The 24,683-nt window shown below is 47.0% G+C and overlaps 1 long non-coding RNA gene across 1 annotated transcript; it reads left to right on the plus strand.

Annotated features, from left to right (window-relative positions):
- Nucleotides 1-10,507: 10,507 nt before the first annotated feature.
- On the plus strand, nt 10,508-22,839 carry LOC112423701 (uncharacterized). Its single transcript, XR_011611707.1, has 3 exons — nt 10,508-10,756; nt 19,793-19,870; nt 22,461-22,839. It is a non-coding gene; the product is annotated as an uncharacterized lncRNA (long non-coding RNA).
- The last annotated feature ends 1,844 nt before the right edge of the window (nt 22,840-24,683 follow it).

Raw genomic sequence — 24,683 nt, forward strand, 5'->3', positions numbered from 1 at the left:
AAGCCAGCATGTGGCCAAGCCTGCCAACGGAGCAGCATTGAAGGACGGAGGAAGAGAGACCAAGTCCTGATGAGATTCTTCAAGTGCCTGGATTTGGGGGTCATGGAAGCCCATAAATTCCTTTTAAAAAAAATAACCACCTTAAAGTGAACAAATCTATGATATCTAGTACATTCACAATGTTGTGCAAACACCACCTCTAGCTCCAAAACACTTTCATCACCCCAGAATAAAACCCTGGGCTCATTTAGCAGTTATTCCCTATTCTGCCTCCCGTCAACCCTGGCAACCACCAGTCTACTTTCTACTTCTATGAGTTTACCTATTCTGAATATTTCACATAAACAGAATCATACAATATGTGATCTTTTGTGACTGGCTTCTTTCACTTAGCGTAATGTTTTAGAAGTTTATCCACCTTATAGCATGAGTCAGTACTTCATTTCCTTGTATGGTGTATTAGTCCATTCTTGGGTTGCTATAAAGAAATACCCGAGACTGGGTAATTTATAAAGAAAAGAGGTTTAATTGGCTCGTGATTCCACAGGCTGTACAGAAAACATGATGCTGGCATCTGCTTGGCTTCTGGGGAGGCCTCAGGAAACTTACAGTCATGGCAGATGGTGAAGGGGGAGCCAACACTTCATGTGGCCGAGCAGGAGCCAGACAGAGTAAGGGGGGAGGTGCTATACACTTTTAAACAACCAGATTTCATGAGAACTCACTCACTATTGTGAGGACAGTACCAAGGAGATAGTATCAAACCATTCATGAGAAATCCACCCCCATGATTCAATCACCTCCCACCAGGCCCCATCTCCAATTTTGGGGATTACAATTTGACATGATATTTGGTAAGAACACAGATTCAAACCATATCATATGGCTTAATATTATTCCTTTGTGTGGACATACCACATTATTTACTTATTTCGAGCCCGGGTCTCACTCTTACCCAGGCTGGAGTGCAGTGGGGTGATCATAGCTTGCCTAATAAAAAAAAATTTTTTTTCTTTGTAGAGAGAAGGGTCTCTCTATGTTGCCCAGGCTGGTCTTGAACTTCTGGCCTCAAGCAATCCTCCTGCTTTCAGCTCCCAGAGTGCTGGGATTACAAGAATAAGCCACTATGCCTCACCAACATACCACATTTTGTTTATTCATTCATCTGTTGATGGATGTTTATGTTGTTTCCACCTCTGGGCTATTGTGAACAGCACTGCTATGAGAATTCATATGCAAGTATTTGTCTGAACACCTGTTTTCAATTTTGGGGGGCGTATATCTAGGAATGGAATTTCTGGATCACATGATAATTCTGTGTTTAACCTTTTGAAGAACTGCCGGATTCTTTCACAGCATCTGAGCACAAATTCCTTTTTTATTGTCCCATTTGACTGAACAAGATCTGTTGTTACATGCCAAGACTGAAACCTTTACTGTCCCCAGGGCCTCCAGCAGAATGTCCCTCACTCGTTTTGAATTGGTCGTGGGCTGGTGACTGTGATGGTGCAAACCATAGCCCAGGAATGACCACAGCTAAGAAGCTTTGCCCCCAAAACAGCCCCTTTTCAGCTGCTGGGGGAGGCCTGTCTGGCCAGTGGCTGTTAATCATTCTGTCTGTGCCTTCTGCCTCAATGGCCTCCGACAGAGCAGTGCTGAGAGATCACTGGCTGGTTTGGGCTGAATTTCAGGTAGGGGCAAGGCTATGGCATGGTCTCTCTCTCCATAGATCCAGGCCTTTGGATGGCCTTTTCCACTCATCAGCAGGTATGGGAATGCCAAGTATAGGTGCTATGCTCTGAATGTTTGTGTTCCCTCAAAATTCATGTGTTGATATCCTAACCCCCAAGTTGATGGTATTAGGAGGGGGGTCTTTGGGAGGTCATTAAGTCACAAGGGTGGAGACCTCCTGAATGGGACTAGTGCCCTTATAAAAGAGGCCCCAGAGAGTGGCCTTGCCTCTTCCACCATGTGAGAAGGTTCCATCTATGACAATGGGATCCCTCACCAGACACCAAATCTGCCAGTGCCTTGATCTTGGACTTCCCAGCCTCCGGGATGGTAAGAAGTAAATTTCTGTTGTTTATAAGCTGCCCAGTTTCTGGTATTTTGTTATGGCAGCCTGAATAGACCAAGATGAAGCGTAACCATGGAGAGAGAACCAAGACCAGGATACTTGGGCTTCACCTGCCACCTATCCAGTATGTGGCATTAAGCAAGTCGCTTCCTCTCTCTGGGTTTCAGTTTCTCAAGTGACAAATGAGAGGGGCCTATTAAATGATGACATTGACAGTCTCTGGTCCTGGGCACATCTCACTCCATCCTGCTCCCAAGCTTTCCCCATCTCTCTGAATCTTCATAAAAGTCTAGGATTTTGCAGCTGGCAGAGGCCATGGAGATAATCCGGACCACCTGCCCTGGTGTCTCTTCTCATCTCTCAGAGCTCACATGCTGACTGCTGTGTGCCAGGCAGCTCCTGGAGGGCATTCATGATCAGCACCAGCGTCTTCCTGTGGCTGTCCCAGTAGATAAAGCAGTTATCATTGATGGAGAGACAATGAGGTGTGCTCACCACAACTGGCCGTTAATGATGTTGGACTCCTCAGGACTGCCTGGGCTAGGCAGCTTCCTGTTTAAATGCCGGTCCTGGAGACACCCATTTCATCTACACCACCAGCAGCATTCTAAGTGCCCTCAACGCCTGTTGCAGCAGCTGTGCAGGAGTGCTGAGCAACATTTGGGGTGTCTTTTCTGTGTCTTTCTTGTACACACATACACACACACACACACACACACACACACACACAGAGCTATCATGAGCCTTGCCCTCTACCTACTACATACACCTAAGAATGCCCCTCTCTAATATTTCATCATTTTAATCAAATATTCACTTTTTCACAACATGTGTAAGTGTACTTGGTATACCAAAAAATGCTATAACAGAATAAGACACTTTGTTATTATTGCTATTATAATTGCCCGATCCTAATAAATCCAAAAGATGCAAATGACAACCTCCTAACTACAATTTCAAGAGGAGTCTCAATACCCAAACTTTGAATGTTGTTTCACATGGGAAATCTAATGCTCTTTGACTGGTATTTTAAATATGACATGATAGAGGCCAACACTTGGGCCCTTTCTGTGGGAGTGGGGCAGGCTATGGTTTGAAGAACATCCTGTTCATGTCATGGACCCCTGCTTTTTGAAGGGCCATTCAATTGCCTTATCGAAAGATGGGTGCTGTGTGATCCCTGGGGCTCCATGCCCCATCCCTAGGTGTCCTCTCAAGGAGCTGAGATTACTATGGCTATCGGTGGGCTAACGGTTCTTGACGACAGGCAACACCAAGGGGGGCCTGGGTAATGAAGGGCAGTGAGGGGGTCAAGGCCCTGTGTGGAGAAGACTTAGGCAGTGGTGTTCCTGCTTTTTAAGTGCTACTGATGTTGGCAAGGGAAGGAAGGCGACAGAGGAGGATGGGGTAGGGGCAGGAGGCGATGAAACGACACCTAAGTAGTTCCTACCCTGAGATCCAGGGTCTGTGAGTAAAGCTCTGCAGCCCCTGAGGATTTGGGCCATATGGTTTCACCCTGCCCTGGGAGGCACCCTTAGGCCCTCATCTCTTAAGCCATCTGCATCTCCCCAGCCAGGACAGGGTATGTGATATTCTCTGCAGAAGGTGGCACAAGGCAGGCACACAGTGCCACAAAAAGGCCTTACTCTTGATTGACTCATCGATGCTGTGTGGCATGTGAGGAGTGGGGATGGGTGCTGGAGACCCCTGCCCCAGCACTGTGCTTACCCCACTGGCCCCCAGGCATTCTGCCAGATGGGCAGAGCAGGACAGAGGCACAGAGAAGGTGAGGTGCTGTGTGTGTGGCTGTGTGCATTTGAGGACATTCATCCATCAATCCAATCTGACCAGGGCTGGCTCTTCCTTGGGCCCCTGATGTTCTGTCCCTCAGGCGAGGAATATGGAATGGCCAGGAATATAGACTGGCCAGAGCCAGCGGAATCTGTACTAAGGGGAAAGGGCTAACAGAGCCTGACAGTGAGCCGGGGGTCTGCACAATGGAGAACTCTCCACTGGTGCTGACCAGGAGCCTGTGTTGCCCTTTGGCCTAGGCAAAATAGACAGCTGCCTGTGTGGTAGATAGTAAAAATCAGAAAAGACTCCAATGCCCCTCTCAATGTAGTTCTCTTTTGTGCCTGATATCCCCTTATCAGCAGTTCTCACCTTTGGGTTTTAATGGATTCAAGTGGATATGTTTCTGGAGAGAGGGAGGGCATCACACATGAAGACCCTTCTCTTTGGCACTGTATTTCTCCCATGATAGAAGGGCCCTTAGCCCCCACTCCTGCTGCCCCCAAGGCCTAGAGCGGGGTGGGGGCAGGGTCCCTCAGTGGGACAGATGTGTAGAAGTCCAACCTTCTTGACTTCTTTGCTTTGCTGTGAGAGTCACAGCAGTGCGCGAAGGAGGGGGCAGGCAGGGGAAAGGGATAGGCTTGTGTGAGTAGCTGCTGTGAATTTTAATTCAATTCAGTCTGGCTGGCTTACTGAATCAATGTTGGGAAAACATAGCGTTCTCCTGGGAGGAGAGGTGTTTGGTATAAATAGAAGGTATTATCATTAAGAGGCAAGTGGGGGACGTCATGTCGCTCAATACAGCGCAAGGCAGCAGCCAGAGCCCCAGTCGTGGGCTGCAGAGCTACGAGGAACTGCTTTCATTTACTTGTCCCCGGATAAAAAGTCTTTCCTCCATTCCAGGGCTCTCTCTGGTCCCTTAGCCCCTTCTCTGCTGGATAAATTGAGCCACCTCATTCTCAGGGGGTGCTCGATGGGGTCGTAACTATACCAGTGAACTAACCGTAGAAAGGGGTTACCATTCTCCATTCAAACTCTGAGCAAGAGCCTTGCCTTCCCTCATATACCATCTTACTCTTTCTAAACAGTTATATTGAGGTACAACTTACATAGTGTACAGTTTACCCATTTAAAGTGTATGATTCGTCTGGGAGCGGTGGCTCATGCCTGTAATCTCAGCACTTTGGGAGGCTGAGGTGGGCGGATCACCTGAGGTCAGGAGTTCAAGACCACCCTGGCCAACATGGTGAAACTGCATCTCTACTAAAAATACAAAAACTTAGCCAGGTGTGGTAGCAGGTGCCTATAATCCCAGCTACTCGGGAGGCTGAGACAGGAGAATCACGAACCCGGGCGGTGGAGGTTGCAGTGAGCCGAAATCATGCCATTGCACTCTAGGCTGGGCAACAATAGTGAAACTCTGCCTCAAAAAATAATAATAATAAATAAAAAATAAATAAAGTGTATGATTCAATGGTCTCTAGTATATTCACAGATATATGCAACCATTACCACAATTTTAGAACATTATCATCACTCCCAAAAAGAAATTGTAGGCCGGGCGCGGTGGCTCAAGCCTGTAATCCCAGCACTTTGGGAGGCCGAGACGGGCGGATCACGAGGTCAGGAGATCGAGACCATCCTGGCTAACACGGTGAAACCCCGTCTCTACTACAAAATACAAAAAAAAAAACTAGCCGGGCGAGGTGGCGGGCGCCTGTAGTCCCAGCTACTCGGGAGGCTGAGGCAGGAGAATGGCATAAACCTGGGAGACAGAGCTTGCAGTGAGCTGAGATCCGGCCACTGTACTCCAGCCTGGGTGACAGAGCGAGACTCCGTCTCAACAAAAAAAAAAAAAAAAAAGAAATTGTATATCCTTTAGCTGTCACTTGTCCATCTCCCCAGTGCATGCCAGTCCTAAGCAAAAACTAATCTACTTTCTGTCCCTACAGAGACTTATTCTGGACATTTTATGTAAATGGAATAATATCATATATGGCCTTTTATGACTGCCTTCTTTCACTTAAACAATGTTTTCAAGGTTCATTTATGTTTTGGCATGTGTCATCAGTACTCAATTCCTTTTTATGGCCAAATTATATTCTACTGTATGGATATACTATGTTTTGTTTATCAATTCATCAGTTAATGGGCAGGCATGTGGGTTGTTTCTACCTTTTGGCTACCATGAGCAAGCTTTTGTGTGGGCATATTTTTCCTTTCCCTTGGGAACATACCCAGGAGTGGAATTGCTGGGTCATACGGTAACGCCATGTTTCATCATTTGAGGGGTTCCTTCTTGCTCTTTTTAAAAAATTATTATTATTTTTTCCAGGACACACAGATGCCAGAGAAATGGGGTCAGTGCTTCCTCCTCCTTGTTCTTAACAACACTCATCAAACAACTACTACTATTAACTGGGGTCCTGCCGGGCAATCATTTATCAAATACCTGTTTAGCTCTTTTTATGTTCCAGGCACTGTTCTGGAAGCTGGGAAGGCAGCAGAATGGTGAATGGTGAGTCAGCCATGTTGCTTCACCACTATGAGGACTTTGGCTTTTAACCTGAATAGGATGCAGATAACTTGGAGATTTGTTTTTTCTGTACAGGTTTATTGAGATATAATTGACAAAACTCAATAAACTACACACAAGTAAAGTATACAATTTCATGAGTTTTGATGTGTGTATATGTACCCACGAAACCATCACCACCATCAAGATAGTGAACATCTTCCCCCAAAAGCTTCCTTGTAGTGCTTGGTAATTCCTCCCTCCTGCCTGCCTGTCCCTACCTACCTATCCTCAGTCAACCATTGAGCAAACTACAGATTTGTTGCATTTTCTGGAATGGAATAGTATGTGGTCTTTTTAGTGTCGCTTTTAAAATTTGGCATAATTGTTTTGAGGTTCATCCATATTGTTGCTTATATTAGTAGTTCATTTCTTTTTATTGTTGACTAGTAGTTCATTCTATGGATGTGCCACAATTTGTCTATCCATTCCCCAGTTGATGGACATTAGAGTTGTTCCATGTGGGATCTTATGGCGGATGTATGTCCAACTTTATAAGAAACTATCAAACTGTTTTCCAAAGTGATTGTATTATTTTATACTCCCACCAGCAGTATATAAAAGTACTAGTCACTTGCAGTTTTTATCCAGCACTTGGAATGGTCCATCTTTTAAATTGTAACCATTCTAATAGGTATGTAATGATATCTCATCATGATTTAAATTTGCATTTCTCAATGACTGGTGATGTTGAGTATCTTTTCATATGTTTATTTGCCATCTGTTTATCTTCTTTAAAGAAGTGTCTGTCTAAATCTTCTGCTCATTTTTTAAAGTTGGGTTTCATGTTTTCTTATTACCGAATTCAGAGAGTTCTTTATTAAGAATCCTCTCAACAATGTTTTGTGGTTTCCAGCATGCATCTCTGTAGGATATCTGTGCTCCCACATACGCTGGAGTGGAATCACCACCTCCTGGGTGGGCTCAAGGCATGTTGCAATAGTTACCTGCTGGGCACAGTGGCTCATGCCTGTAATGCCAGCACTTTGGGAGGCCAAGGCGGGCAGATCACCTGAGGTTGGGAGTTCGAGACCAGCCTGATCTACATGGAGAAACTACATCTCTACTAAAAATACAAAATTAGCCAGGCATGGTGGCTCATGCTTGTAATCCCAGTTACTCAGGAGGCTGAGGTAGGAGAATCTCTTGAACCTGGGAGGCAGAGGTTGCGGTGAGCCAAGATCATGCCATTGCACTCCAGCCTGGGCAACAAGAGTGAAACTCTGTCTCAAAAAAAAAAAAAAAAAAAAAAAAAAAAAGTTACCCAATTGACTGATACAACAAAAGTTTTCTCCTGGGGCAACTTGCTGGGATCATGGAGATCCTTATTAATACACGGTATCAGCAACTGCCTACTCTTGCTGCCAGGGAGTACCCTGTGGCTGCCACAGGGAATGATAAGCCTTTCTGACTGCCATCCTACAGACCGGCAAGAGCAGCCCAAGTGCCTTGGAGCTTTATGGCATCCAATTCCAAGAAGCAAGGTTAACCCTATAGCAGAGGAATAGCTTTTCTTCACCCATTGCTAGGTTCACAGCTGAGGTCCCTATAACAAAAGATAGACCAACAAGAGATCTATCAGATCAATAAGAGAAAAGATCAACAAGAGAAAAGCATAAAAGTATTTGTAAGTTTTACATGAAACTGATTACAGTTCATAAGGAAATGAAGACACAAAGAAATAGTAACACCTGTGGATTTTTAATGCTAGGTTTGATGAAGAAGTGAATGATGGTGGTGAAGTATGATTGAATTAAAAGTATGATCTAATGCGAACAAACTAAGGGAACTTAGCAAGGCCCATTTGTTTGGATCCCCTCTGTGACCCTTTGTCTTCAGAAATGAGGATGCTCCTTACCTCTCACATGAGGGTCTTCTGATCTGCTGTAGGGGAGGGTCAGAAAAATCCTTCCTAGATCAGATGGCCTGCTTCAGGGCAGAAGAGGGGAAGGTGAAAGTGATGTTCCTACTTCCACCGTTTTGCAAATGCCAAGATACCATATTTGGGGGTAGCATGCCCTGAACCCCGTCAAGCCAATCTTGCAGAGAGCCAGCTCCTTCCTCCCACACGGCATTGTGCTTCCTGACATGGGCTCGTCAATGCAGCTCTGCTTGTGTCCCTTGAATCATTTTCTTGGCTACTACTATAACTTTTTCCAGGAACACACCCACAGATGAGAAATAGCTAGACCAATGTTGTTGATGCCAAAAGCCAAGAAGTAGTGGTGGCAGGGTGAGTCTGGAGCCCAGAAGAACTTCTGTGAATCTTCCACTGGGTGTTTCTAAGATTGGTCTACTCCCCTCCCTCATGCCCCATTATCTCATGCTGGGTTAAAGCCATAGATGCCAGGCTCATCTCCTTGCCTCTAGACTCTTATCTTTAAGCATTGCTGCACAGTATGGGCCAGATTCATTATCTTCTGTTACGATATCCATCATCTTGCTTTCCTATTCAGGAACGATCCATGGCTGGGCACAGCAGCTCACTCCTGTAATCCTAGCACTTTGGGAAGCTGAGGCAGGTGGATCACCTGAGGTTAAGAGTTGGAAACGAGCCTCTACTAAAAATACAAAAAAAATTAGCCAGGCATGGTGGCAAGCACCTGCAATCCCAGCTACTTGGGAAGCTGAGATAGGAGAATTGCTTGAACCTGGGAGGTGGAGGTTGCAGTGAGCCGAGATTGCACCATTACACTCCAGCCTGGGCAACAGAGCAAGACTTCATCTCAAAAAAAAAAAAAAAAAAGAACCATCCATGACTCCTCCAAGCCCTCAGGATGAGTTCCAAACTCTTGGCCTCATGTTCGAGAAAGCCCAACACCTGGTCCTTCCCTGTGTATCCCAAGTACTCTGCTCCAGCCAGTCCAGTTTTCTTGTGGTCCCCAGCATGCTCCTACCTCTAAGCCTTTCTCATGTATGCCCTGTCCTGTCCCTCCCCACATCCACCTGCCCAAATCTCACCTCTCCTTAAATGTCAGCGCGAATCCTATTTTTCTATTACCGACAACTATGGCTGACTTCACCATCTTCTGTTCCTTAGGGTTAATCAGAGGTTTTATTTTATAATTTGCTTTCACTTTTATTAGTTCTATTAGTTATTTATTAGTTATTAGTTCTATTTATTAGCTCCATTAGCTCCCTTTTAGTGAGGCTATCTATGCTAGACACCACATATACACGACACATATACACACACACTTGTACTTTTTTTTGCTTGGTTTGTACATGTTGGTTCCTCATAAAAGTTGTTCTAACTCAAACAGCAAAAGTCTGGACTCTCAGAAACTCTATTTGTAGATGCCAACACGGAGATTCAGAGAACCCAGGTAACTTGCTCACATCCCACAGCGAGTGAGGTTGTGGGTGGGCTTTGAGCCCATGCCCACACCCTTCCTGCTCTCACGGCCTCCCATGGCCCTGGAGGATAGGCAGGGTAAGAGCCTTGAGCTGCAGGGGAAGAGAACTGAAGCACAGAGAGGTTGCTCCCTTCAAGGACACACAGGAGCAAATGGCAACCAAACAAGGAAAGTGGGTCTTTCCATTAAAAAAAAAAAAACTATAGAAAAACACTATGTAAAATTTACTATTTTAACCTTTTTAAGTGAATAATTTGGTGGCAATAGTATAATCCCAATGCCGTACAAGCATCCTCACTATCTAATGCCAAAACATTTTCATCGCTTCGAAAGGAAACGTTGTACCCATTAAGCAGTCCCTCCCTGTTACCTCCTCCCCCAGCCCCTAATAACCATGCATTTGCCTGTGTCTCTATGGATGTGCCCATTCTGGACAGCTCAAAGAAGTGAAATCATATGATATGTGGCCTTGTGTATCTAGTTCTTTCACTGGGCCCTTCCATTTTAATGCTGCACTTGAGATAGCTTATCTGGGTTGTGTAAAATTATGTGTCAAGTGGCTGTATCAAAATGGAATGAACCTTTTCTCTTGTTGATCTCTTTTGTTATAGAGACCTCAGCTGTGATGTTGCTCAGCCTGGAATCCAGGTTTTCTGATGCCTATTGGTGAAGAAAATGCATCCCACTGCCTGCCCCAGTGCTTTAAGTTTGACCCATAGCCTTGAATTGCGTCTATTTCATGAGGTCTGTCTGTCTTCTTGCTTTTCTTCCAGACCCTACTCCAAACACACAACCCGTGACACAGAGCTGGGCACGTGTGGGCTCTCACTAGCGCTGGCTGAACTGCCTGCACCGGCAGGGCATCTGGCCTCCTTCAGCAGAGAGGGCCCAGCAGGCAGGACTCGGACTGCCTCCACTACTCCAGCTGAATTCCAGCACCCGCTCAGCCATCTCCAGGTCAGAGTATCAGCATTGGAACTTGAGTACTTCCCCCATGCCTGTTCTGCAGGACTTGGGACTTGTACTCCCTCTAAGGTTGGACCACCCTGAATTGGGGTTTTCCAGCTAGTAGAATCCCTCTACAGAAGCTTGAATTTTCCTTCTGTTCTCTCCTTTGCTCTCAACTTCTCAGCAAAAAGCATCACCTATAAATGTGAAGGCTGATTAAATCTAAGTCTGGGGCTAGTGTTGATACAGACACAGCTGGCGAGATACAGAATTAAATAAACACAAGGTCCTCTGCTGACTCAGCAGTTGGTGGACCGGGGGACAAGCCCTTGGGCATTCTAGAAAGTCCTGCCTGCCCAATGGTAATTTTCCCTTTCAGGTTTCTTACCTGGAAAGAAATTCCCAGCCACTCTTGCCAGCATGTCTATTTCACTAAGCCGGAGAACATATTTTGTTGTAAGAGATTTGAACATTACTTTCTGCTCTCAAGGGACCCCCCCTCCATCAAATCCAATTTTCAGTCCCTGCCTTTACCATTAGAGAGTCTTTTTGGTGGAGCAAGGCATTACCCTCTCTGTGTTTTTTTAGTGTCGGGTAGAGGCAGTGCCAAGGGGTGGCTGGGAGGGTGGTTAGCTACCAGCTCCATTTCTTTATTTTTTTTCTTTTTTTGAGAGAGAGTCTCACTCTGTTGCCCAGGCTGGAGTGCAGTGGCATGATCTCGGCTCACTGCAATCTCCGCCGCCCGGGTTCAAGCGATTCTCCTGCCTCCGCTTCCCAAGTAACTGGGATTACAGGCGCCTGCCACCGTACCTGGCTAATTTTTATAGTTTTTAATAGAGACAGGGTTTCACCATCTTGGCCAGGCTGGTCTTGAACCCCTGACCTTGTGATCCACCCGCCTCAGCCTCCCAAAGTGCTGGGATTATAGGCGTGAGTCACTGCGCCTGGCCTCCATTTCAAAATAAAAGCACTACACTTTATAATACTAGCACTGTTTTCACCCGAATATGCCATTGTCCTCCTTCCAACAAATTGCCCTCCCTAAATCCTTTCTAGATAGACATTCCATAGCCACACCACCCCTCTGTATGAATGAATTGATCAGGCCTTTCCCTTTGTGGGAGGCACAGCTTGCAGGCCCATTCTACTTGCTGAGTCTCTGCATCTCAAATTCTGGGCATGAATATGAGGTAAATTTTTCATCTCTGTCCTACATGCCTCTGTGCACATGCAACATGCAGGCTGTTCACCCCTTCCAGGCAGCTTTCAAACTTTGCTTCACTGTGGTCAGCAGTGGGTGTACATGTGTGTGCATGTACAGATCCCAAGTACAGTATTGGCTTGGGGTCTCACACCCCCTGGCCTGTTCCTTAGGCTTTCATAGTCCTACATAAGTGACTGATTTCCTCTCTCTTTTTTTTTTTTTTTCGGGGTCTTGCTCTATTACCCAGGCTGGAGTGCACTGGAACCCTTATAGCTCACTGCAGCCTTGAATTCCTGGGCTCAAGCTCCTCCTGCCTCAGCTTCCTGAGTAGTTGGGACTACAGGTGCCTGGCACCAAGCCCACCTTGTATTTCCCCTCTTGCCACCTTACCCTGAATGTGATCTGAGATTCAACAGTTTCTTTCCTGGCCATTTTATTGTTTCAAATTGTTAGGCTGTTATAAATGATGCTACAATGATCATCTTTGTGCCTTCCGTCTGTCATTGAAGTAACCTCAATGGGAGCTATACAGACAATGAAGGATGTTCAGAATCCAATTGGATTTAAATATATTCAAGAGGTGTGGCCCCGCCAGATTGGAAAAGCATGAAAAGAATTCAGAATAGTATTAAGCAGTCAACAGAGGACTTCTAATGTAGAGGGGAAGGATCTGGGTTGCTGGTGAGGGGCTGGTTTTGTAAACTCAAATGAGGCTTGATAATTGGGGAAGATGAAGAAAGTAAAGAAGATATAACCCAGAGCACAGGCTCTGAGACCACCCCATTTGGAGGGTTTGAACTGGGAATCACAAAGTTTAGGCACAACATAATCAGGTTCAAGTTATTTGTTGCTGTCATGAGAAAAACCTCCCTAGGGGTCTATAGCTCCAGATCTCATGACCCAGCCAAAAATATGGTCTATGAGCAACCCAGCCTAACAAGAGGGTCATCCAATTTGCTTGGAATGTTAATCCCAATTTCTTGGAATGGTAAAAATATATATTTTTTCTTAGTGAGTTAGTCTTTAACCCAGGGGAAGTTTACAATTAATTTTGGACATAGGCCAGGCTTGGTGGCTCACACCTGGAATCCCAGCCCTTTGAGAGGCCAAGACAGGGTGATCACTTGAGGCCAGGAGTTCAAGACCAGCCTAGCCAACATGGTAAAACCCCTGTCTCGACTGAAAATACAAAAATTAGCTGGGCATGGCGGCATGTTCCTGTAATCCCAGCTACTCGGGAGGCTGAGGCAGAAGAATTGCCTGAACCCAGGAGGTGGAGGTTGCAGTGAGCTGAGATTGAGCCACTGCACTCCAGCCTGGGTGACAGAGCAAGACTCCATCTCAAAACAAAACAAAACAAAAAAAGAATTAATTATGGATATAAAAATGCAAATCAAAATCACTATATTACCAGTTTTTTAAAAATTAAGTTTAGAAATAATCCATGTATATTTGGTGTTTTTAAAGTGCTTGTTGAGAGTAATTAATAGATTCGCCTCATGAGATAGTCTTTTCCTACCCCTCCGCTACAGTGCTTAAAACAATAACAGCATTAATTTTGCTCTCTTTATGTAGCAAAATTGAGGCCTGCCCCATTTCAAGGGGAGGAGAAATAAAGCCCCACTTCTTCATGGGAGGCTGGAAATATTGTAGTGGTCCTCCAGGGCCATCGGATTCCCCTGACCGTCACTTTGAGGCCCTTTAGGTTTTCATTAACCCCTTCATCAAGGTGCTTCCAGCCTCCATCTGCCACCCAGTCCCAAGCTGCATTGTTTGGGTTTCATTATGTGTCCCACTTCCAGGTATCTAAGTCTATGTCAAGCATTAATTGCTGAGCAATAAACCATCCCCAAACATAGTAGCTCAAAACAACTAATTTTTCTCACGGGTCTTCAATTTGTGGGGAGCTTGGTGGGGATAGGTCATTTCTGCCCCACACCATACCAGCTGGAGCAGCTTGAAGGCTGGGGCCTGGGTCCTCCGGAGGCACAATCACTCACAGGTCTGGCAGCTGGTCCTGGCTGTGGGTTGGGACCTTAGCTGGGGCCCTTAGCCAGCAAATCTATACATACCTTCCCCACGTGGCCTGGGCTTCCTCACACCATCGTGTCTGGGTTCCAAGGGCATGCGTCCTGAGAGAGGCAGGTATAAGCAATATCTCCTGTTCTCACCATGGTGGCTGGGTTCCAAGGCCATGCATTCTGAGAGAGGCAGGTATAAGCAGTATCTCCTGTTATGGCCTAGATTCATGAACTACATAGCATTGCTTCCACCACATTCTGCACAGAAGTAGTCACGAAGTCCCACCCAATTTCAAAAGGAGGGAAAATAGACTCTTCCTCTTGGTTGGGGAGCAACAATGTTCCAGAAGAACATGTGGGACCAAGATGTGGCCATTTTGAGAAATTGTAATATGTCACACTTTTGTACTGGTCTGTCATTGGCTATGACCTACCCTGGGGTGGAGGGTGGTAGGGGGTGAATAAAACTCCCAGGTGCTTTCACCGGAGAAAACGATCTCCAGTAACTGAAAGGTTTTCTTCTTAAGACAGTCACTGGTGGCTGGGCGTGGTGACTCATGCCTGTAATCCCAGCACTTTGGGGGGCCAAGGTGGCAGATCACAAGTTCAGATCACGAGGTCAGGAGATCAAGACCATGCTGGCTAACAGGGTGAAACCCAGTCTCTACTAAAAATGGAAAAAATTAGCCAGGCGTGGTGGCAGGTGCCTGTAGTCCCAGCTACTCAGGAAGCTGAGGCAAGAAAATTGCTTGAACCAGGAGGCAGAGGTTGCAGTGAGCCGAGATTGCACCACTGCACTCAGCCTGGGCTACAGAGCGAGACTCCATCTCAAAAAAAAAAAAGATAGTCACTGGTATGGGGTGTTCATAGTAAAGGCACATAGAAGTTGAGGAAGAGATGCTCAGAAATACTCAAGGGTAGGTTTAGGGCTTATGGGAAGCATCAGCAGTGTCTGTTACAGGATAGTAAAACAAAATACTAGGCCCAGCATGGTGGCTTATGCCTGTAATCTCGGCACTTTGGGAGGCCAAGGAAGGCAGATCACTTGAGGTCAGGAGTTCCAGACCAGCCTGGCCAACATGGTGAAACCCTGTCTCTACGAAAATTACAAAAATTAGCCAGGCATGGTAGTGGGCACCTGTAGTTCCAGCTACCGGAGGCTGAGGCAGGAGAATAGCTTGAACCCAGGAGGCGGCGGTTGCAGTGAGCCGAGATCCCATCACTGCACTCCAGCCTGGGAGACAGAGTGAGACTCCATCTAAAAAACAAAAAACAAAAAAAAAAAACCTGGTGGTTCAGAAGTCAGGCCCAGGTGTAGTGGTTCACACCTGTAATTCCAGCTCTTTTGGAGGCAGAGGCAGGAGATCACTTGAGGCCAGGAGTTCAAGACCTTGCTATGGGCAACATAACAAGACCCAGTCTCTATGAAAAAGTTTTAAAAATTAGCCAGGTGGTATGTGCCTGTGGCACAAACAGGCTAAGATGAGAGAATTGCTTGATCTCAGGAGTCTGAGGCTGCAGTGAACTATGATCATACCACTGTACTCCAGCCTGGATGACAGAGTGAGAGCTCGATTCTAAAAAAAAAAAAAAAAAAAAAAGAAGTCAAGGTGAATTATATCCCTTCATGTGATCACAGAAGGCAGAGAAGAGGGAACCTGACATCTCAGTCTTTTAGGAAACATTAAGTGACAGAAAATGTGAACCCAAGATCAGCTTGGTGCCCTGTTGTAACTGAGAGTTGGCCTGACCCAGTGTGTCCATCTCTCAAATATTTCTGGTCTCTTCCCACTGAGGGGATGGACCAGTGGCTCTCCACTAAATCATGCCATCATTTAGCCATGACTTGTTTGGATCCAACATAGAGTGTAAATCAATCATTTTGTTTTTACACATGGTCCCATATGCACGCAAAATAAGGAAGTCTTTATCCACTGAACATATTGTTTAAATAACAGCTACCAAAATACATTTAAAGATCTTTATTGGGATACTAAGACTGTAGCATTTTGGGTATGGTGAACTAGCTTCTCTTGAGAAAACAATAGGCAAGATCTTTTTTCTAAGGGTGAGTGGGTGGAAGGGTAGAAGGTGGGCATGAAGTAGCTAAAGAGCACATGCCCCAGCTGTTCAAGCCAGGGTGTTTAATATATTAGGTAAGACGGTGCCATGGAATAGAATTTTCCACTATAAAAATTTTCACTCTATACCAAACCTAGAAATTTTTCTCTTACTGCCAAAACCTCACAGGCCCTAAACCCCTCCACCATCACAGTGTGGCTTTGAGGAAGGAAGCGAGGCCTCACAGAGAGCAGGGAAGGAGTGGGAGCCATTTCTAGACACAGAAGACATCCTTTATTCTGAAAACTGGTCTCCTAAGGAGTCTGCCACCTCCAGTTCTGACATCACAGGGAGATAAGCCTGCCAAGCTGCCTCAGTTTCCTCCATGCAATGGTGACGTGACTGGTCTGAAGAGACACTTACAGGGAAAGGAACACTCAGGGGTCACTGGTGCTTGGCTGTTTAATAGGCGATCCACACCTCCCAGCCCCTTCCAGGAGGACTGGATGGGCCATGGCACTCACATGATCTTACAGAAACATCCAGTGGGAGTTTCTAGAGATGGTCAGGCTCCAGCCTCTCTAAGGGCCCAGACCTGTGGCTGTGACCTCCATGGCTAGATGCTGCCTATTTCTCTTCTAGATCAAGGTTCTCTTCTCCTGGTCCATCTCAGAGTCTTTAATGGAGAACTTTTAATATACAAAGTACCTTCTTTGAGGAAATTACTCATGTAATTCCTGGCCTCTGTCTCCTTGGAAAAATAATGAATGGTCCCAAACCATAAGAGAAAGCCATTGTGCAACCTCAACACGCATGTCTGAGTAGCACCTAAGGAGAAGGACCACCAACGCTGGAGAAATACAGCAGACTTTCCATTGGATCTCAGGGTCATACTTGGCCCAGCTGCTCTCTCCTTTTTCTTCTCTGGTGGAGGCCATGGGACCCTTCAGTTGGGCTCTGGGCTTTGTCGCTACAGCTGTCTCCTTGAGCAATGGAAAATAAACCAGATTTGGAAATGCAAGACCTGGGGACAAGCCCCAACTCCTCTCTTACTAGCTATGTAACTGAGGCAAATCCCTTAGCCTCTCTAAGCCTGGCTACCTATCCTCACAGGCTGGAGGTGGACCAAATGAGATAGCATGAGAAAGAGCCTGCTGAGTTCTAAAACTCTCTGTCTGGGCTGGGTGTGGTGGTTCACAGCTGTAATCCCAGCACTTTGGGAGGTCAAGGTGGATGGATAGCTTGAGGCCAGGAGTTTGAGACCAGACTGGCCAACATGGCAAAACCCCATTTCTACTAAAAATACAAAAATTAGCCGGGCATGGTGACACACGCCTGTGATCCCAGCTACTTGGGAGGCTGAGGCGTGAGAGCCGCTTGAACCCAAAAGAAGGAGGTTCCTCCTGGACGAAACAAAACTTTCTGTCCATATATAGAAAATCATAAGTGGCACTGGCTCAGCACAGGGCTTCAGGTTCCTCAATTTGGAACATTGAACAGATCAGGTTCTGAGTCCTCTGCAGGATCTTAAAGACAGAATTGACTATTCTCAGTTGATCCCTGGGCTTCCCTGGGGACAGGCTTTATAGCCTCACCCTCTTAATGCATCCATCAAGCCTCTCAGGCACACAGTATCTCTGAGCAGTGCCATTGAGGGTGGACTGTCTGTGGGTATGGGAATTCCATCTGGGTGGGTCTGATGGATCCCTCCTGTAACTGGCCACTAACACAGAATATAGAGAGCTGGCTTATGGAATTAATGGAGACCTCATAGAAAAGTGAAAATTGGGATGAAACACCAACATAGCACTGGGTGCTGAGACATGATCAGAGAACTCCAATTTGTGACTGATTTGAGCTGGGGCCTCTCCCTCTTCAGCTGCCCAGAGCTCCCACCTACCAGAACCCACTCACAGGAAAGGCCTGCTGTCAGTCAGTAACTTCATCTCTGATGTCAGTAGAAGTCACTTGACCCTTCTCCTGTGGGTGTCTGCACTCTCAATGCAGAATGGAAGGCGTTGTTCCCAAGTTGAAGACCATCGGCCCTCAACTAGCATGTTAGGGATAATGTTTTGGGGCAGGTGGATTACACTGGTGTCCTTAAAATTCTTCCCTTTCTCTGTCTGAGTCAGGCTGAACTTGGAGAACCCTGAGATCTGGGCTGTGAAACGTCTCAGAGATTACTTTCCACTTTCAGATGAAAGAAACAAATACAGAGAAGTGTCACCTCCTCCACCCCTGTAGAAATGGGAGCCCCCCAGCCCCCCAAGGGTCATCTGACAGCTGTAAACACCAGCAGCTGAAACCCAGGTGGTGCGCTCAGCTTTCTGTTGAAAGGGGCACTTTAGAATGAGGCCTTCTCAAGGTCAAAGGCCTTGAGTCCAGACTGGGAGAGAGCCTGATGTGCAGTGTAATTTCAGGGGCTAGGAAGGAAGCCTCCTCTCCTACCACCCAACTTAAAAATATATATAGCTCTAATCTGATCCTTGGGCTGTGTTTAAAATGCAAATTCCCCTGGGAGGGTCACAGTACTTTGAGTTTCTGGTGATTTACCTTGCAATGTGAATGAGTCCCAGACCTATTCTTGGAAATTTTTATTGGAATAACCAGGTGAGCTCTGAAGGATATTGAAGGACAAAGCTAGCTATGGTAATGGAGTGCTGCTGGGGGCCAGGCAGGATTAGACACAAAGGTATATTTTCTCACGTTGGTCTCACAATAACTATGTATAGTTGGGGTTATCCTCATTGTATAAATGAGGAAACTGAGGCACAGACAAGCAAATTATCTAAGATCAGTCAGCCGGGAGTAGACACAGCTGGGACTGGAAGCCAGGTCTGCTTGGCCCCAAAGCAGTGAGGATCTCATGGCCCTACACTCCTCCAAGGCAGAGGAGAGGAAGGTGCTGATAGTATCAGAAGGGAAGAATGGGATCCAGACAGCAGATGAAACATCATCAGACTCTGAGCCTCCTAATGCACAGCTCCAGGGCTTCAAGGAGAGGCTGTTCCAAACCACCCTCAAGGCCACCATGTGCCCTGTACAGTGGGTGGTGCTCTGAGTCTAGAAAGGAGAAAACCTAGGTAGTGGTTCTCAATATTGGGTTTTGTCAGGGAGCTTGTTGAAACACACATTGCTGGGCCCCAGCCCCAGAATTTCTGACTCAGTAGGTCCAAAGGGAAGGGTCAAATTTATAACTTCACAATTTCCCAGGTGATGCTAACCCTGCCGATCAGGGGACCACACTTTGCAAACCACTTGAGTTAGTGCCCATCTCAAGGAGTTTCTCTCTGTTGAGGTCAGCATATGTACCTGTAACCAGCAGAGAGGTTTAGTAGATGGGAGTGGGGGAAGCTGCTGTAATAAAGAGACCCTACAATAAATCAGTGGCTTAAAGAAGACCAAAGTTTCTCCCTTAGGTGACAGTCTGCAGTGGATGTTGCGGTGCACCACCCAGACCCTTTCTTCATCCATTTCCCCAGCTGCTGGGCACATTGGTTGTTGAGGGCTCTTAGCTTAGTCCCTCTCTGGGAATTGCCCTTGGATAAAGGGGACTGCCTCACCCAAGTTGTGCCCCTTTTGGGAGCAGCCTTCATCCAAAAAGGACTAGTAGGTATGGCGTAAAAATTTTCCATCCCCTTGCCTCAGCCTAGGACACCTTGGAAGCACCATCCCAGATCTAGAACTCCCCACTGGATCAGTGCAGGGCTCTTGCCCAACTTCACTGTGGTTCAGTTTCTCCTGCCCTGCCACTTACAGGTGCTGCTCCTGAGAGCTTTACCCAACAAACCTCTTGGGGAGTCTGTTCCAAGTCAACTGATCTAAGATACAGTCAAGGTAAGCGTTACTGGTTGGCAGGTAACTTTGCTGCCCTTAGTCATTGAGGGACCCAAGTTTTCTTCCATCTTGTTCTTTATTATCCCTTCAACTTTGTCCCAGGTTGAAGCCAGGTTGCAGGCCCCTGTTTGTGGGAAATTGAAAGAGAATGTAGAGGAAACACACTGTGCCTTAAGACATTGGCCTGGAAGTGGCACACATCGCTTCTACCACTTCACTGTTTCTTAAAACATAGTTACAGGGCTCCACACAAGGAGGCTAGGAAACACCCAGCAGCTGGGCAGCCTCGTAGGCCACACCTGCTGCTTTGGAAGAAGGGTAAAAGAGAGGGTGGTGGGTGGCCAGGAGTCTCCATGGCAACCTCCGAATATGAACTTGTGTAGCCCTGACTCTGTTCCGCAGTGCTCGTTAGATGGGGCCGCAGATGTGAGCCATTTACTGGGCACAAAGACCTCTACAGCATTGTCATTCATGTGGAGCTACTTAGGCATCACTCACTAGGGACTGTCCATAAAAAGCAGCACTGCAGTTTTTGCACAGTACTCTTGTGCTGGCCATAACTTGTCATTTCTCCTCTATTCAAGACAGCTTAGCTGGACATAAGTGAGATAAAGTAACACGACAGAGATAACCTTCAACGGACTCAGTCAAAGAAAATGATTCCCAAGTTTCAATTTTTTATTATTAGTCACAAATTACTTGTAAAAGTCTTCCATCTGATCAAGGCACGTGGTTGCCTGATTTTGCCTGTGCCCTCCCCACTTGAGAGCGGGGCAAGTAGTGTGGGTTTGACAGTGCTGAGGGGGAGGGCTGGCTTATTGCACCTGGATAGGGCAGATAACACTTGGCTGTCCCGGAAGTCTTGCCAAAGGCCCAGGCACAGGGTCACATCATACTGACCCTACCATCCCCCTGGCTTAGAGTTCACGATCCCTCTTTGTCGTAACTTTGTTGCAAACACCCTCAACTTGTTTGCTTCCCTCCCACTCTGACAAGCCCTTGTCTCCTCCATTCTGTGCCTGAGAGGCCCAACATTGCTAGAGAGAATCTTATATTTGGGCCAATTCACTTAATGTTTATTACCCTAAGCCTCAAATGTGCAGGCAACACCATGGGGCAGTTTTTGCCTTGCATGCCTCCTGAGGAAATTCCCTTTCCTGCACAGCTTCCCACCCAGCCCCCACATCCACTTTCCCTCTCCATTCCAGCCCCTTGCAGGTGCCTTGTTTTTCGTGGAGCAAATAGAAACCATTAGAGGAGACTCCTTCTCCAATCTCTCACTAATACCACCAGTGCCCACTGCACCTCACCCCAGTCTCTATTTTCTATCTAAGGCCAACCCCTCTTGGTCTATAAATCTTATCGCCAAGTCCTGAGTTTACATTGGCAGCCCTGCTGGCAGACTCAATTCTGAGCTGTCTGCTCAGCATCTGCACTGGGTGTCCAATGGCAGAGGGAAAGCAAGGGCTGTGCTGGGGAGCCGAGTGATGGGGAGAAGCCGTGGGAGGCCACCTCCACCAAGAGGGAGTGACCCACTGCCTCCAAAACACCTCTGATGGGAGGGTTAGGCAAAGCCTCCCTCACTTCTACTCCCAACAGGCCACATTCTTTGGCCTTGGAGCCGATGGCCTCCCTGGAGGTGACTTCAAGACTGGCTCTCTTCCTGAGCGGGTGCGAGAGTTGGGGCTAGGCTTCAGTGCTTGTCCTTCTCTATCTCAGTGGGTGCCAAATTGCCTGAGGCCCAAGCTGTGCCAGGGAAAATTTGCTGACAGGCCTGTGTCCCGGTGCTGCTTCTGGGGAAGGGAAGGGAAGCACCAGCTGGGTGAGGAGGGAGTGCTCTTGCAGAGGAGCCCCTCCCTCCTGCCCTGCCTGGGGGCTCCAGGAGCTCCAGGTTCCAGAGGCACCTCATTAAGAAGCTGCCTAGTGCCAGGTGAGGGGCAGTCCCTTTACTCACCCTGCTCCTGGCCTGTCCTCTCTCCGACTCCGGACACTGTCCAACCGGTTTGTTCGTTGGCCAGCATCTGGGAGCCAATTCAGGCTCTGACGTTTGTTTTGTTAAGGACTTTAAAATGTATTAAGAAATGCGCGAAGAGCTTTGTCATCACTTTTCCATTTCTAACATACCTGAACAATTGGATCAGGAAGTCTCCGCCTGCCTCTCTTCCTGGCAGACCACCAGAGCTAGCTCAAGTCCCAAAATGGGGCAAGAAGGTAGGGCTGTGTCCCCTTCAAGCCATTCCTCTGGCCAAATAGCCTGGGCTGTAGCAATCTGAGCCAGGAGGGGTGTTCATGGAGGAGTGGCTTCCCTCTGTTCTCTCTGTTTCTTCACTGAATGTTTTATAGGGAAGACTTTGGGATCCCAGCGCCCTGAGTGCCCTACGTAGCATAATAAAGACTAGAGTCATGAGGATGGACCGAGTAGGGAGAGCGAGGTGCCCATCCGCATGGGTCTCCCTGGGCCCGTTTCCATCCCCCACCTCTGATGCATCCTCAGACAGGCTGGAGGGCACAGACAAGAGGTGGGCCCAGGTTCTCTTAGGAGTTCTCCTTGTGGCTGTGGAGAGAATGTCTGATGTTTCTCTCATCTTAGCCCAGGCATGAAGAGAGAATGCTTGCCTCAAAATGAGTTCGGAGGCTTTTATGGATTCAGTTGTATCTCCCTCCAAAAAGGTATGTTGAAGTCCTAACCTCTGGTACCTCAGAATGTGACCTCACTTGGAAATAGCATTGTCGTGGATGTAATTAGTTAAGATGAGATCACACTGGAGTAGGAACGGTCCCTAATTTAATGTGAGTGGTGTCTATTTTTTTTTTTTTTTTTTGGCATGGTCTCACCCTGTCACCCAGGCTGGAGTGTAGTAGTGTGGTCATAGCTCACTGCAGCCTTGAATTCCTAGGCTCAAGGGATCCTCCCATCTCAGCCTCCTGAGTAGCTGAGACTGTTGTGACATACCATGACGACTGGCTAATTTTTAAAAATATTTTTAGAGATGGGGTCTTGCTATGTTGTCCAGGCTGGTCTCAAATTCCTGGCTCAAGCAGTCCTCCACCTTGGCCTCCCAAAATGCTGGGATTACAGATGTGAGCTACTGTGCCCAGCCTAATGTGACTGGTATTTTTAAAAGAAGAGGTCAGGCTGGGCATGATGGCTCATGGCTGTAATCCCAGCACTTTGGGAGGCCGAGGTGGGTGGATCACCTGAGGTCAGGAGTTTTGAGACCAGCCTGGCCACCATGGAGAAACCCCATCTCTACTAAAAATGTAAAAATTACCCAGGCATGGTGGTGCATGCCTGTAATCCCAGCTACTCAGGAGGTTGAGGCAGGAGAATCGCTTGAACCTGGGGGTTGCAACCTGGAGGTTGCAGTAAGCCAAGATCGTGCCATTGCACTCCAGCCTGGGCAACAAAGCGAGACTCTGTCTCAAAAAATAAATAAACAAATAAATAATAAAACAAAATAAAATAAAAGAAGAGGTCAGAGTCATGCAGGCTAAAGACAGCCATTTGACAGTGGAGGCAGAGATGGCAGCAACACATCTCTCTATAAGCCAAGGAATGCCAAAGGCACCAGAAGCCAGAGAGACAAGGAAGGATTCTCCCCTACAGGTTTCTGAGGGAGCATGGCCCTGTCAACATCGTGACTTCAGATTTTAGCCTCCAGGACTGGGAGATGATATATTTTTGTTGTTCTAAGCCACCCCGTTGTGGTGCTTTGTTACCACAGCACTAGAAAACTAATACAGAGGTGAAAGCAGCTTCACTCCACAGCACCCATTTAAACAGGATTGATGTTGTCTGTGCACAGTCTGTTGATGGTCCAACACATCATCAGTCACTCCAGTCCTGAAAGGCCCTCGATGGAACCTAGTCACCATCAGGACAAGGGGGGACCTGTGTGTTGAGCCCCACTGGGATCTTGGGCAGAGATCAGGCCTCTGGGGTCAGGGTGGTTAATAGACCTGAACCCTAATCCAGGCTTTCAATATGCCTTCTGCAAAGCCACATTAGGGGCCACCCCTGGGAAATCTATAAGGTGCACTGTTTCACTCACAGTTGATGTGCTTCAGATTAATGTCTCAGCAAAACAGCAGGTTATCAGTAAAGGTCACAAACCTTTAAATAAAAGGTTCACAGACCTTCAGAGTTGACTAGAGTATCTGACTCTATGAATGTTACATCTGTGAATGCTGAGGCTATGGCAATGAATGAGGTATCCCGATACATGCCGGCACGTCTTCATCCTACCCTAAATGCCCTGGTTGGTCCTGGATGTACAGACCTGTCCTTTTCCATGCGTCATGCTTGGGGGCTCTACCGCACAGCTCTCATGCACACCACCAACCCCGTGAAAACGCAACTGTCCCAAAACCACATCTGGCTAATCTGAGAAACAAATTCAAGTCCTCAGTAATAGTAATACGCCCCACTTGTTCACCTCCCGTACCCTGCTCCAGGCAACATTCCATTTTATCCTTACAATAACTCTGTGAAGTGGCCTGTTATCTCCTTGTTACAGATGAAAACACAGCAGCTCAGAGAGGTTGAGGAATTGACCCAAGGTCACACAGCTGGTGATGAGGAGAGCTGGAATGAGCCCCAGTCCATTTGACTGCAAAGCTGCAGCTGTCTCCACTCTGTCCTGATGGGAGAGTCACTCTGCCCTCCCCCCAAGAGAGCTGCCTACTTCCCGACAGAAGCCTTTTACAAAATCATAATCCTTGAGAATTTTAGGCAGTGTGACGTGCCATGGTTGGAAACTGTCGGAGAGGCGAGTCCTTCTGGGGCAGTATTTATACCTATGAATTCAGGAAA

Source organism: Macaca nemestrina, chromosome 13 (genome assembly GCF_043159975.1).
Source record: "Macaca nemestrina isolate mMacNem1 chromosome 13, mMacNem.hap1, whole genome shotgun sequence".
NCBI lineage: Eukaryota > Metazoa > Chordata > Mammalia > Primates > Cercopithecidae > Macaca > Macaca nemestrina.